Raw genomic sequence first — 12,473 nt, forward strand, 5'->3', positions numbered from 1 at the left:
TGTTGAAGCTGCATGGGCAGCTGTACCTGTACACGCCATCCAAGCACATGTCAGTTCTAGTACAAAATATTTGTCCAATGAATACCCGTTTATCATCTGCATTTGTTCTTGGTGTAGCAATTTTAATGGCCAGTAGTGTAATTCTGAGAAGAGAGCACCTTGATACGCTGTTGCAGCCGAGTTCACTGAATCAAGTTCGGCAGAGGATATTTATTGCCTCTAATGTTTTTTAAATAGCCAGACCATTCAAATGTTATTTCATACATTTAATGCAATCCGTCCGTGTATCTGCAACCTAGATAATTCGTATTTCAGTAAAAGTCCACAGCGACCGGCTCCTGAAGACTGTCATTGTAAAAGTTTGCACCCAGAGGCTACTCTATACTCTTCGAGAAGCAGTTGAAAAACACAACAGCTGGAACATCGTACTTCGTAGTCCGTATGGCACTGTTGGAGACGACAGACGTCCTGTACTTGACAGATTTGCTCAGGCAAATACTTGTAAAAAAGCGTTCTAGTTGAACTGGATATAGCAGATACTCAAAACGCCATACGCAGAACCGCTATGTTCATCATTAGTGGAACGATTACACTCTACACCCACGCGATCTTTCGCTATTGGTGTAAAAGCGAAAATGTAGCCCCGAGTATTTTGTGCACAACGAAGTGTGCTCACCCTAGGTACATTCAGTGATAACTAATTACAATGGACTCTGCTACATTTGTTGTTGGAAGCAAAAACAGCAGGAGAGTGAGACTCTAGAGTGTCGAAGAGTACCTTCCAGTAGGAGCGAAGCACGTCTTTTACAGCGTAGCAGGAAGTTGTCAGCCCTACAAAGGGTAACATCAAACTCATGGAAGAACTTATATAGAGGCTTTCCATATATGTTGCAGAATACCATCACCAAACTGTTAATGTTAAAGAGATGGATATTGGAATTTGTGTCTTCTATTGCGTCTCACTATGAAAAGGAAGTCGATTATCCGAGGACAGCCTATGGAACGCTGAAATATATCTCCAACAAAGTCATCAATATATCTGTCCCAGTACCGATTTAATCTTTTCAAACATAAACAGTATTTACAAAGTATCTATTTATTTATAAATGAAAAAAGTTGTATGCCTCGCTGTGTATTCTAGCGATAGGTAACTACCAACTGTAATCTTAAGCGGAACGGAGAAAAGTGCTACCCCTCATTCGCAGCAGAGAACTTAACAAGAAATACGAACAATGTGATCGGAAAAGTAACGGTGCTGCCAAGAATTACAACAATCATCCATGAAGCGATCGGGGCAATTCACTGTGCTTCGAGTGACTGCAAAATTGAGGGGAAAATACTTCGGAAGAAGAATGAGTACAACCTGGCGAAAAACGGGTGTACTGTACTAGCAGTTGTATAGAAAGAATTATTCGAATTTAAGCTATGGCGAACCCTGGTCGGACAATCATAATTCCACGTACCGGTTTCTCCTTCGGTAATTGGAAACTGGTAAGCTGTTATTTACGAGGCAGAAGTGATCATTTGAGTGCCTGAACTACTATCGAGCTCTGCTAGGTACAAAAACTAGAGCGAAAAATTACGGTACAATTATAACTTTCCCCATCCAAATCAGCTGTATCCACAGAGATGGAAATTACGGACACAGACTTTGAAAAAGGTATTATTTTTATTTTTTGTTATCTAGAAAGCGTCCTGAGAACATCATCCAGCCGTTGTTATACTGTTCTTTCGAAAGTAAATATAGTAATACTTATCCAGGGCCCTTACTTACACGTTGCAGTAGCGTCGTGAAGCTGGGTAAGACCAGTGCAGGGACAATAAACACAGTCATTCCTCCGAGTAGCGGAATGTCATATACTGCCACTGTCATCTTACTTGATCGATTAGTGAATATTTACAGACCTTAGCTGCCTGTTACACCCTATCAGACGTGAGCAAGTTCTACAAAGGTGTCTCTGTCGTAGGCCTCCAGAAATCCAAGTTGCTCCAGGGTGCCTGGAACTTGCAAGCAGTTTTTCGCAGTACTGGAGTCAAATAACGCGTAGACTCAGTACAAGGCAAAACAAGTAGAAAGCGAGAAATTCCTTTTTGGATATGGTGCTCTTGGTGTGAGCAGAGAGAGATCAGTAGAGAGGAGACAGTGCGGAAATTTTGGAAAAGAAAGTTTTAATTCGATATGACTAAATACAAAGCCGGTCGCGGTGGTCTCGCGGTTAAGGCGCTCAGTCCGGCACCGCGCGACTGCTACGGTCGCAGGTTCGAATCCTGCCTCGGGCATGGATGTGTGTGATGTCCTTAGGTTAGTTAGGTTTAAGTAGTTCTAAGTTCTAGGGGACTGATGACCTACTATGTTAAGTCCCATAGTGCTCAGAGCTATTTGAACCATAAACGTCAGGATGGTTCCTTTAAGAAGGCTATGGCCATTACCCTCCAACATTATATAATTCAACTGAGCCATGGTTTGTTTCTAGTGACCTAGAATAGATGCTATGTTAAACACTGGAAGAATCTTCTACTCTGAGTGAAAATGAAAAGAAAATATTGCCAGAGTAATTACAATACTATGCTTCAGTTTTCAGTAAATAAAATTTTTAAAAAATCTTTTAATGCATAGGATGAAATTTTCCTATTACAATTAAATTATGATAACTAGTTTCGGTTGCTATGTAAAATCATATTCTGATCGTTCAAAACGTAAAAAAGCGCTGACTATGCATTGGAAAACATCATTAGCTGTAGTCATGCGATGATACAAATTCGTAAATACGAAGACAATGACAGTAAGTAGCTTGAAAACATCACCGCGAGCAAGCCAGGTTGTACACCGTAATCTCGCAGGAAGACGGTAATAATGAAGGACAATAGCCAGCTGCATGAGAAAAGGTTGCATCAAGAGCTAATTATTTGCAATTTTATAGCAAGTGTTACGCTGAGAACAGTATATACAACGGTTCCAAAAATTTGCAGCTTTTCCGTAACCTGGCTTACAGAAGAATGATCCTACATGGCGTATGAAATAGTCTTCTCTATAAAATGTGCACAGGTTGAAGAATAAAAGAAAAAATGCCGCAACCCTACCAGCCTGACAAGCAGAAGCCGTTAAATAACTCAAGCAGTTTTGGCATGTCTTACAGCATATTTCTCCGTGCTACGATACTTCATAAATTACGTTTTCGCCTCACTCCGTATTTTACGTGTACCAATAGGTACCCCGCACGGCTTTGGTACTAGAAAACCACTTTCTCTCGGTGTTTCTCGATAAGGATACAGATTTTTGATAGCAGGAAGATAGCACTTCTAGATAAATGCGTAGAGAATATACCGTTAAAATTCGCGCAGTTTGCTGAGGTTAGTTAAATAACTAACCTAAATTACTAAATAACTACCCTAATAAACTAATAACTAATTAAATAACTAACGTCGGACGGGGTGGCCGAGCGGTTCTAGGCGCTACAGGTTGGAACCGCGCGACCGCTACGGTTGCAGGTTCGAATCCTGCCTCGGGGATGGGTGTGTGTGATGTCCTTAGGTCGGTTAGGTTTAAGTAGTTTTAAGTTCTAGGGGACTGATGACCTCAGAAGTCAAGTCCCATAGTGCTCAGAGCCATTTGAACCATTAAAATAACTACCCTAAATATATTAACAGTTGCTGACGGCGAAAAAGTGGTGAAAAACGCTTTTTACGAATTGTCTCAGGAAGCGCCCATGAACTAAATGGTGCCTCCATAAGCCACATACGCGTCACTGTAGACCACATTTAATACAAAAAGAACAAACTGATTTGCTCCATTTGCCTATGCTGGAAGAGTGTTTAATGTTCATAACTCTGACCCAGCACGGTTACAGTAAGATGATCCTTCAGTTGGGTATACGAAAGGCCCCTATCCCATTGTTACGCGTGGCTTTTTGGAACACGTTGCTACTTAAAGAAAGTGCGCAAGTACACAGTCAGCTAATAAAATACCTTTGTGTATCAATTTCAAGGGATATGGAATGGATCCATCACATAGGTTTAGTCGCAGGCAAGAGAAGTTGCAGACTTCGGTTCGTTGGCAGGATACTGGGAAAACTTAGTTTACAAAGGAAACCGCTTACAAAACAATCGTACATTCCATCTTAGACTACTGCTCATGTGTGCGGAACTAACATGGCGTACTGAACGTACACAGAGAAGGAAAGAACAAACGGGAGAATGTTTATTCGACTCACGGAAGAGCGTCACAGTTGGTCGAGGATATATGCAAATTAGCCCGGAAAAATCTGCTTACAAATTTCAAGAAGCATTGTCAGCTGAAAAATCTAGAAATATACGCCGGGCCCCAACGTATGATTACGGTAGCGTCCGTAAAGAGAAGGTGATGATAATTACAACATGCACAGAAGCATTTAAGCAGTTATTCATTCGGCGCTCAATACATGATTCTAAAGGGAAGAAACTGTAGTGTTTGGTTCAATGCTAAATGTAGTCTGCCATGCAATGCACATGGCTTGGCTGAATGTGTATTCGCCGGCCGTGGTGGCCAAGCGGTTAAAGGCGCTACAGTCTGGAACCGCGTGACCGCTACGGTCGCAGGTTCGAATTCTGCCTCGGGCATGGATGTGTGTGATGTCCTTAGGTTAGTTAGGTTTAAGTAGTTCTAAGTTCTAGGGGACTGATGACCTTAGAAGTTAAGTCCCATAGTGCTCAGAGCCATTTGAATTTGAATGTGTATTCAGATGTCGACGTTGATCAAGCGTGCGCGCTTCCAAGGCTTGGACACGGCAGATAACGCACTCGTGGTGCGACTGGTTGATCACGTGAATTAAATTTCACTCTACAGCGGAATACGCTCTGTATGAATCTCCCTCGCAGATTGAAACTCGAGACCTTTGCCTTACGCAGTCAAGTGCTCTATCGACTGAGCTACAGGAGGATGCTAAGTTCACCCAACCTGGATATGATGTGACGTCATTATGACGTATATACGCTTTAGTCGATTAACACACCTATCGACTTTTACGAACGTTCGAGATTCTAAACTGTCGTCAGCTAGTGGTTTGTTTTGATACGTGCGATTCTGATAACAGCTCAGTGTGACAGCGTATATGTATTTCGCCAAAATAAAAGAGCTGTATATTAATAGAAATATTCCTGACCGTGGCCTTGAAAACACCACAGACAATACGTTTCGTAAAAAAGTGAAGTCTTCTTATGTCCCGACCAGATTTGATTGTGTGATTGTTGTGTTGAACGCTGACACCGAAAATAATATTTATTTATTATCAATATTTTAGTATGGTTTCATACAATTGGTCTTGTCAGTACATATTACATTGTAGCAGCATACTCTTGCTGACTTTTTTTCTTAATTTATATAGCTGAAAGAGAACTCATGCAAGTTTGTTAGCTAAGTAATTTATATGTCCATCCCAAGATGGTCTCTTATCAACCATAATTCCAAGTAATTTTACACTCGGACCACAGAGACAGGTACCTTAGTGTCCAGTAATGACTGGTGTGTAGAATGATTGAATTTCGAACTTAAAAAGAAAAATATGAGGCATTGTTGAAGAAAAATCATCGGCCGGAGATGAAATATGAGGGGAAGTGGATTTCTCAATGTAATCTTAACCAAAGGTTGGTGTCTTGACGCATCTAAAGATTTTGCTGCTGGGTGCTTCTTCGCACTGAGTACGAATAACCGACGCACTTCAGCTGGGTCAGAAGTACATCAATTTCTGCTTGAGATTCACAATAACCACGCAATTGCCCGTCGTCATCGATGCTGAACTCTTTCAGATTTTCTCTCATTAGTCTCTCGAATGCTGAACACATAATTAGAGACGAGCAAACGAAAAACAACGCACAGGACACAAACACAGTACAATACACGATTTAAACGCAAGAGCGCAAAGCACATTTAAACGAATGGCGCAGAGCACAGCGCTACCCTGTCACTACCTCTCGAAAGTTCACAAAAGTCGAATAGTCGATATACGGTTTCTATCGTTTTCGATGTAGCGTGTATACGTCATAATGACGTCACATCGTATCCAAGTCCGGTGAACTTAGCATCCTCCCTGAGCTACAGTCTGTCGGTAAACTCAAGAGCGAGCGCGCGAGTCCCCACTCTGCCAACCCAGCTACGTCACAAGGCGCTTCTACAGGCTGTGTTTCACAACGTAGTACCGACCCTGCCGCGGCGCGCGCTTCAAATCTGTGCCGACGCCGTGTACAGATACGTCTCGGCTGCGTTCATTTTTAGACAAGTGCATCAAGCCCATAAGGAATACGAAAAACGTCAGCTTTCTTCCGGAACACAAAATTATGGAGTAAATAATATTAAGATAAGAATGGAAGTCAGGATTATACTACAAACACAGAACCAAATGCTTATTCATGTGAATGTATTGCCGGCCGCGGTGGTCTCGCGGTTCTAGGCGCGCAGTCCGGAACCGTGCGACTGCTACGGTCGCAGGTTCGAATCCTGCCTCGGGCATGGATGTGTGTGATGTCCTTAGGTTAGTTAGGTTTAAGTAGTTCTAAGTTCTAGGGGACTAATGACCACAGCAGTTGAGTCCCATAGTGCTCAGAGCCATTTGAACCATTTTTTTTTTAATGTATTGTATGTTCCTCTATTGCTATTCGTAAAACGAACCCTACATAATGCAGTGAATCTGTAGAATTTGAGGCTTGTTTTTACTTTGTGTTTCTACAAAAAGGTAGCAGTTTTCTTTGAAGGAATGCACTGAAACTTAACAATTTTTGCAACACGAAGTAAGCAGAAATTTATAATTTTATATGTTGATTAGTCCGATTTGCTCTAATTTTTTGTCACTGTCTTCGTAAACATGTCTCAAAAGTATGTGTACAATGTTATGCATATTGGGTATTTACTCTGTTGTCAGCTGTCAAAAAGGTTACATGTGCTTTTGTAGCATCAACGATTATCAGATCAGATCAGAGAATCTGTATTAAATTTTGTTATAGAAATGGAATAAAGTGTGTGAAATTTTTAGAAATGTTAAATATTGCTTTTGGTCAGCCTGTTATGAGTGAACCAAGGGCATACAACTGGTATAAACATTTCAAAGCATGGATGAGATTAAAAATGCACAGTTAAGAGACCTATAAACTATCCCGAGGAATAGTTCCTAAAGAATTCCGGAAATTGGAAAAAGCACTGGCACGAGTGTATAGTATGTAATGAGGAACATTTTGAAGAGGATAACATTGCTGTAGATAAAGTTCTTACCAAAAAATAAAAATTAATATATGAACGCACCTCGTATATCAAGCTTTTTGCTTAGAAGTCCAGAATCGATGCACATGTTTCAAAGAAAATTTCAGCAGTGTTTAGAATAGCTTATGCGCACATATTTCAAGCAATATGTCTCAGAATGAGGTGAATAGTGACCGAGATAGAGATTTAGTGTTCGATAAGTATCAAAGGTTTTACGTGATTTTGAAACTATAATAATCGGTTTTCTCCCAAGATTATTAGCTTTCCTTCGTGACGATTCCACAAAACCATGCGGCTTATTTTCGCGTTCCTTCCTCATGCGTCCTATTGGACGATGCTGACGTTTGCATAAATTGCAGCCCTTTGACTGGGACTGGTAATATTAGCCAACAGTTCTACTTGGGTCGCCTCTTTAATACTAACATCAGAGACGATCGAACGATCGTTACTCCGCAAATACCTCCTCTTCCTCGTATTCTGCACATTTTCTTGCAATGCTAGACGATTATCCATCACTTCCGGACATTGAAGTATATCAGTGTTGTGTACATAGTTCCGCGTAGTCAGCACGTACACAACTTTCCCACTAGAGCGCGCCCCGCTAAGCACAACAGCGCAGGCGCAGCGCTCGTCCGTCTCCGCATTACGAGACGGCGCTGCCATAGGGACGGACCGAATTCTGCTTCCGCCGATCCGCGTATTAATATGTAACGCAGCCAATGAGATTGCTGCTAACGTAGAACCTTTTCTCCTCGCGGATCACACTCGCGCAGTGATACCTGAACGTGCGAGGTATTATAACGAGTGTACAGACCTCCGATTAGTCAGTCTGCATTTGTCTGCAACAGTCTGTACGAGTTCTACGTTTGTCTGTACCAGTCTAAAGTCAAGTTTCAGTCTGCGCCCAATAAGCTTACCATATTCCTGTACATAGCCATGAAGATAAATGTATAGACACTTTTGTCAAGTATCAGAGATAAATGTGAGAATAAGATTAACGTACCAATACCAAAGGAACTTCAGATTGTCAATTGTAAATAGCATCCAGAACCAAGTTAAGTAATTTTTATGCTTGTTATTATTTAAATAAATGCGAGTGAAAATTCATCAAGTTCTGTTTAGAGTTGGTCACCGTCAATCTGCTACTCTAAGCGTGCAAGTGGCATTTCTATCGTCTGACCTAACGGCAGAAGATAAACACGCCACGATAAGACCACGAGACATATTGCTGACACTCACCTACTTCGTTAGAGCGACATGTCAAATAATCTGATGGTGTGTGTACTGAAAGTCTTACAGTACGCGCACCACAATCAGTAAGTATACAAAGTTAACTGAATGACTCTGGCAACTAAGATCCCACGAACAGAAACGACGTATATCAGTGCACGCCGATCTACACCGTTACACAGGTAACGGGCAACACATTTTGGGTGCCCCTGTAGGCTGGTGGCAGCGTTCTTCCGGGAAAGGCCACTTCTCCCACCAAAAGCGCTGTTTGTGCTTGAGTTCACAGACTGACTATACCCAAGCACGACTCACGACCCGTCGTCACAGCTTCCGCCAGTACCTCCTCTGCTACCTTCCCCTGGGAAAGTTGGAAGTCTAGCAGTCCTGGAAGAAAGGATATTGAGGAGACATGGGTTAGCCAAAGCCTGGGAGATGTTTCCAGAACGAAATTTCACTCTTGTCGGAGTGTGCGCCGATACGAACAATTCTAATCCGCTGTGTACTTGCGGACTTACGGCCGCAGCGCCTCTGCCGGTCGACTACCGAAAGCGGGAGTGCGCCGCTGACCCCAGGGGCAAGGAAAGCAGCGACTGCGGCACGGCCGGCGAGAGCCGTCATGAGGCGAGGCTGTGGCCGCTATGGAAATGAGCCATTGTTCTGGGCGAGCGGCGAGCGCCGGGGTGACGCGTGGGCGACGCACGCACGCACCCAGCCGCACGCGTGGCCCGCACCGCTCACACTTTCGACTGCCTGCAGGCCTTGCATACGGGACCCTCTGTTCATCACTACATTTCTCCACTGACAGCCGCTGAAATCTTCCGTTAAGGACATCGAGGCGATTAGACCTGAAAGTCAATTCAGATACCTGCCAGAGAACAGATACCACTGATGACAGAGCAGCTTCTCTAGAATAAATGATAATTAATTGAAACCCTCAGCTGCCTGACTATTCTAGAGAAGCTGCGCGGTCATCAATGGTATCTGTTCTTTAGAGAACAATTACTACCTTCATATATATACTTAAAGGCTTCCCAGCCATTGACCTTCGTCTGTGCGGATGCGCACAGGTTGCTCGAACTCTTACGGTAATCGTCATCTTAGTGTGCGCGAGTAATGAGTGGATGGGCAAATACCTATTAGGTACATTACGTATGTTGGTTGTGGACAGTTGGGAATGTGGGTCTCACGGGATGCGTGCAAGGGATGAGTCCCTGCAGTCGCGCTATTCATCTGTGTCCTCGGTGGCTCAGCCAGCATGGTACCTCAGCGTGTTCGGTTAGTAATAAATAGTAGTAATAGTAATAAAAAACTGAGTTAATCGATCAACAACGAACTTAACTGGATGTCTTACGACGTCCGCCCCGAGCGGATGCAACGAACAAAAAGTGAACATAATGAGATTTAAAAAGATGGATGGAGCGTCTGGCTTGTAAGCAGGAGATCGCGGGTTCGAGTCCCAGTCGGGGCACACATTTTCAGCTGTCCCCATCGTGGTACATCAACAACACCTGACGGCAGCTGAGGGTTTAAATTAATTATCATTTATCTACGCCTATATTAGTAAACGCCTCCGAACACGGCCGGCCATGGTGTGCAAAACTTCACGGGTACCGAGTTTGCGGGCAAAGCCTCGGTCTCTCTCAGTTTCCGTCGTTTCTTCCCGAAAGAAAGATTTTTCGGTAGGCACAACTGTTCCGGCAAAATCGTAGTATCAGCGCTGTTTACTCTTCGCTATTTGTTCGTGGTGTGCAACACAGTAAGAGGCCGCCATTGGCTGTTTTCATACCAAGAGGCACTCTAGCGATCTATAGTCACAAGCTTTGAAAACTGAATGGGAAACACAGAAGAGAGGAATGAGAATTTTCATTATCTATTGTGCGGTAACATGATCGACAGGTACTGAAACTACAGTACCGAGCACGAAGAATTTAAAGATTTAGTTGGCAATGAAAGTGTGGTGTGTGTACTGTAAATCCTTCGGTACACACACCATCAGATTATTTGACTTGTCGCTCTAACGAAGTAGGTGAGTGTCAGCAATATGTCTCGTGGTCTTATCGTGGCGTTGGGTCAGACGATAGAAATGCCACTTGCACGCTTAGAGTAGCAGATTGACGGTGACCAACTCTAAACAGAACTTGATGAATTTTCACACGCATTTATTTAAATAATAACAAGCATAAAAATTACTTAACTTGGTTCTGGATGCTATTTACAATTGACAATCTGAAGTTCCTTTGGTCTTGGTACGTTAATCTTATTCTCACATATCTCTGATACTTGACAAAGTGTCTCTTCATTTATCTTCATGGCTATGTACAGGAATACGATAATCTTATTAGGCGCAGACTGAAACTTGACTACAGACTGATGCAGACTGAATAATCGTTATAATACCTCGAGCGTTCATGTGTCACTGCGCGAGTGTGATCCGCGAGGAGAAAAGGTTCTAAGTTAGCAGCAATCTCATTGGCTGCGTTACATATTAATACGCGGATCGGCGGAAGCATAATTTGGTCCGTCTCTAAGACAGCGCCATCTCGTAGTGCGGAGACGGACGAGCGCTGCGCCTGCGCTGTTCTGCTTAGCGGGGCGCGCTCTAGTGGGAAAGTTGTGTACGCGCTGACTACGCGGAACTATGTACACAACAGAAAGAGAGACAATTACAACGACCGACAGATTAATTCATTGTTCTGTACATCAAGAAATACTTTGTGTGAAATTTGCAGGCATGGAGTACGTGAAGAAATTGGTGGTACGAATAGTAAAATTTCAGAAGTCGCACACATTATTCCAATGTCATATGCAACAGTTTTCAAAAGAACTCGATGAAGGGTATGGGGACGTCTCGTATTACTGAAAGGTACGTACGTTGGTTAAGTCAAAGGGTACGGGCGGAACAATTTTTCGATTTAAAACTCGTTGTTGTTGAATTTATGAAGCAGAAAAGGAGTGTAGGAACGAAAATTAGAACATCCCGCTTTTTAAGTGGACTTGATTGAACACCTTCCACAGTATGACAGTGCAAGGAGAGAAACAACTTATTTGTCATTTGTTGGGAATACATTTAAAGGTAAAGTCGTGTTGTAGAAGGGACAAATTCTGACAAACTTATCTCTGTTTTCGAGATCGTTTGCCGTTTCAGCTGAAAGCGCCGCTGTGCATGTGCTGATGTATCTGACTGACCTGCAGTGTTATTCCCGTTTTAATGACAAAACCTTCTACATTAAAACTGTCCAGAACATCTGTGTTGTTTTCCTCAGGTAAAGGTAGCAAAATGCTATCATATAAAAATTGTATTAGGTCTTCACTGCGTCAAAAATAATTAAATGAGACTGAAAATTTGTTTTGTTTGTGATGTATCTTGTTCAGAATTGTGAAATATACAACGAACTCGTACGCAGTGTGACTGTGCTGCCAGTTTCCACCTCTACCCTCTCCTCGCACATAGACGGCGTACCATGGCGGTGGGGGAAGTGTGTAGCGAGGCTTAGCGCTTTGGCACTTGTCCCAGCACACGGCCCACAACTGTTCAAGTTGTAAAACTTGAGCATCTGACATGTTTTATTTTATTACTTCTTTACGACTAACTCCATTCGCAATATATTTTGCATACAGTATCCTGCAACATTACTGAATACTTTGCATTTTCAACCATAAACATTTCACTTGCTTTGCGACAACTGTTTAACAAATTAACTCATTTGTTAAGTAATGAGGCGTTTGAAGCTGTTTGATTCTTTAAATAATCAATGGCAGGACGGTTATCGCTTTCCATTTGATCAAGTAGCCACCTTACGATGGTGAATACTTAGTACCATGTTCTCGTTCACCCTCCCCCTTTCCCTCTTCTCACACTGTGGAATTCATTACTAACCCAAAGGCTTTTGGGCCACGCCAAGTTCCCTCGACAGACATTCTCCCATATGAGCGCAAGAGACTTACACTGGCAACTGAGGTGAATGTCGCCAAGACTAATACTATAGTTAGAGTGCTATGGGCTCCTTGGAAACTGACC

Source organism: Schistocerca piceifrons, chromosome 4, assembly GCF_021461385.2.
Source record: "Schistocerca piceifrons isolate TAMUIC-IGC-003096 chromosome 4, iqSchPice1.1, whole genome shotgun sequence".
NCBI lineage: Eukaryota > Metazoa > Arthropoda > Insecta > Orthoptera > Acrididae > Schistocerca > Schistocerca piceifrons.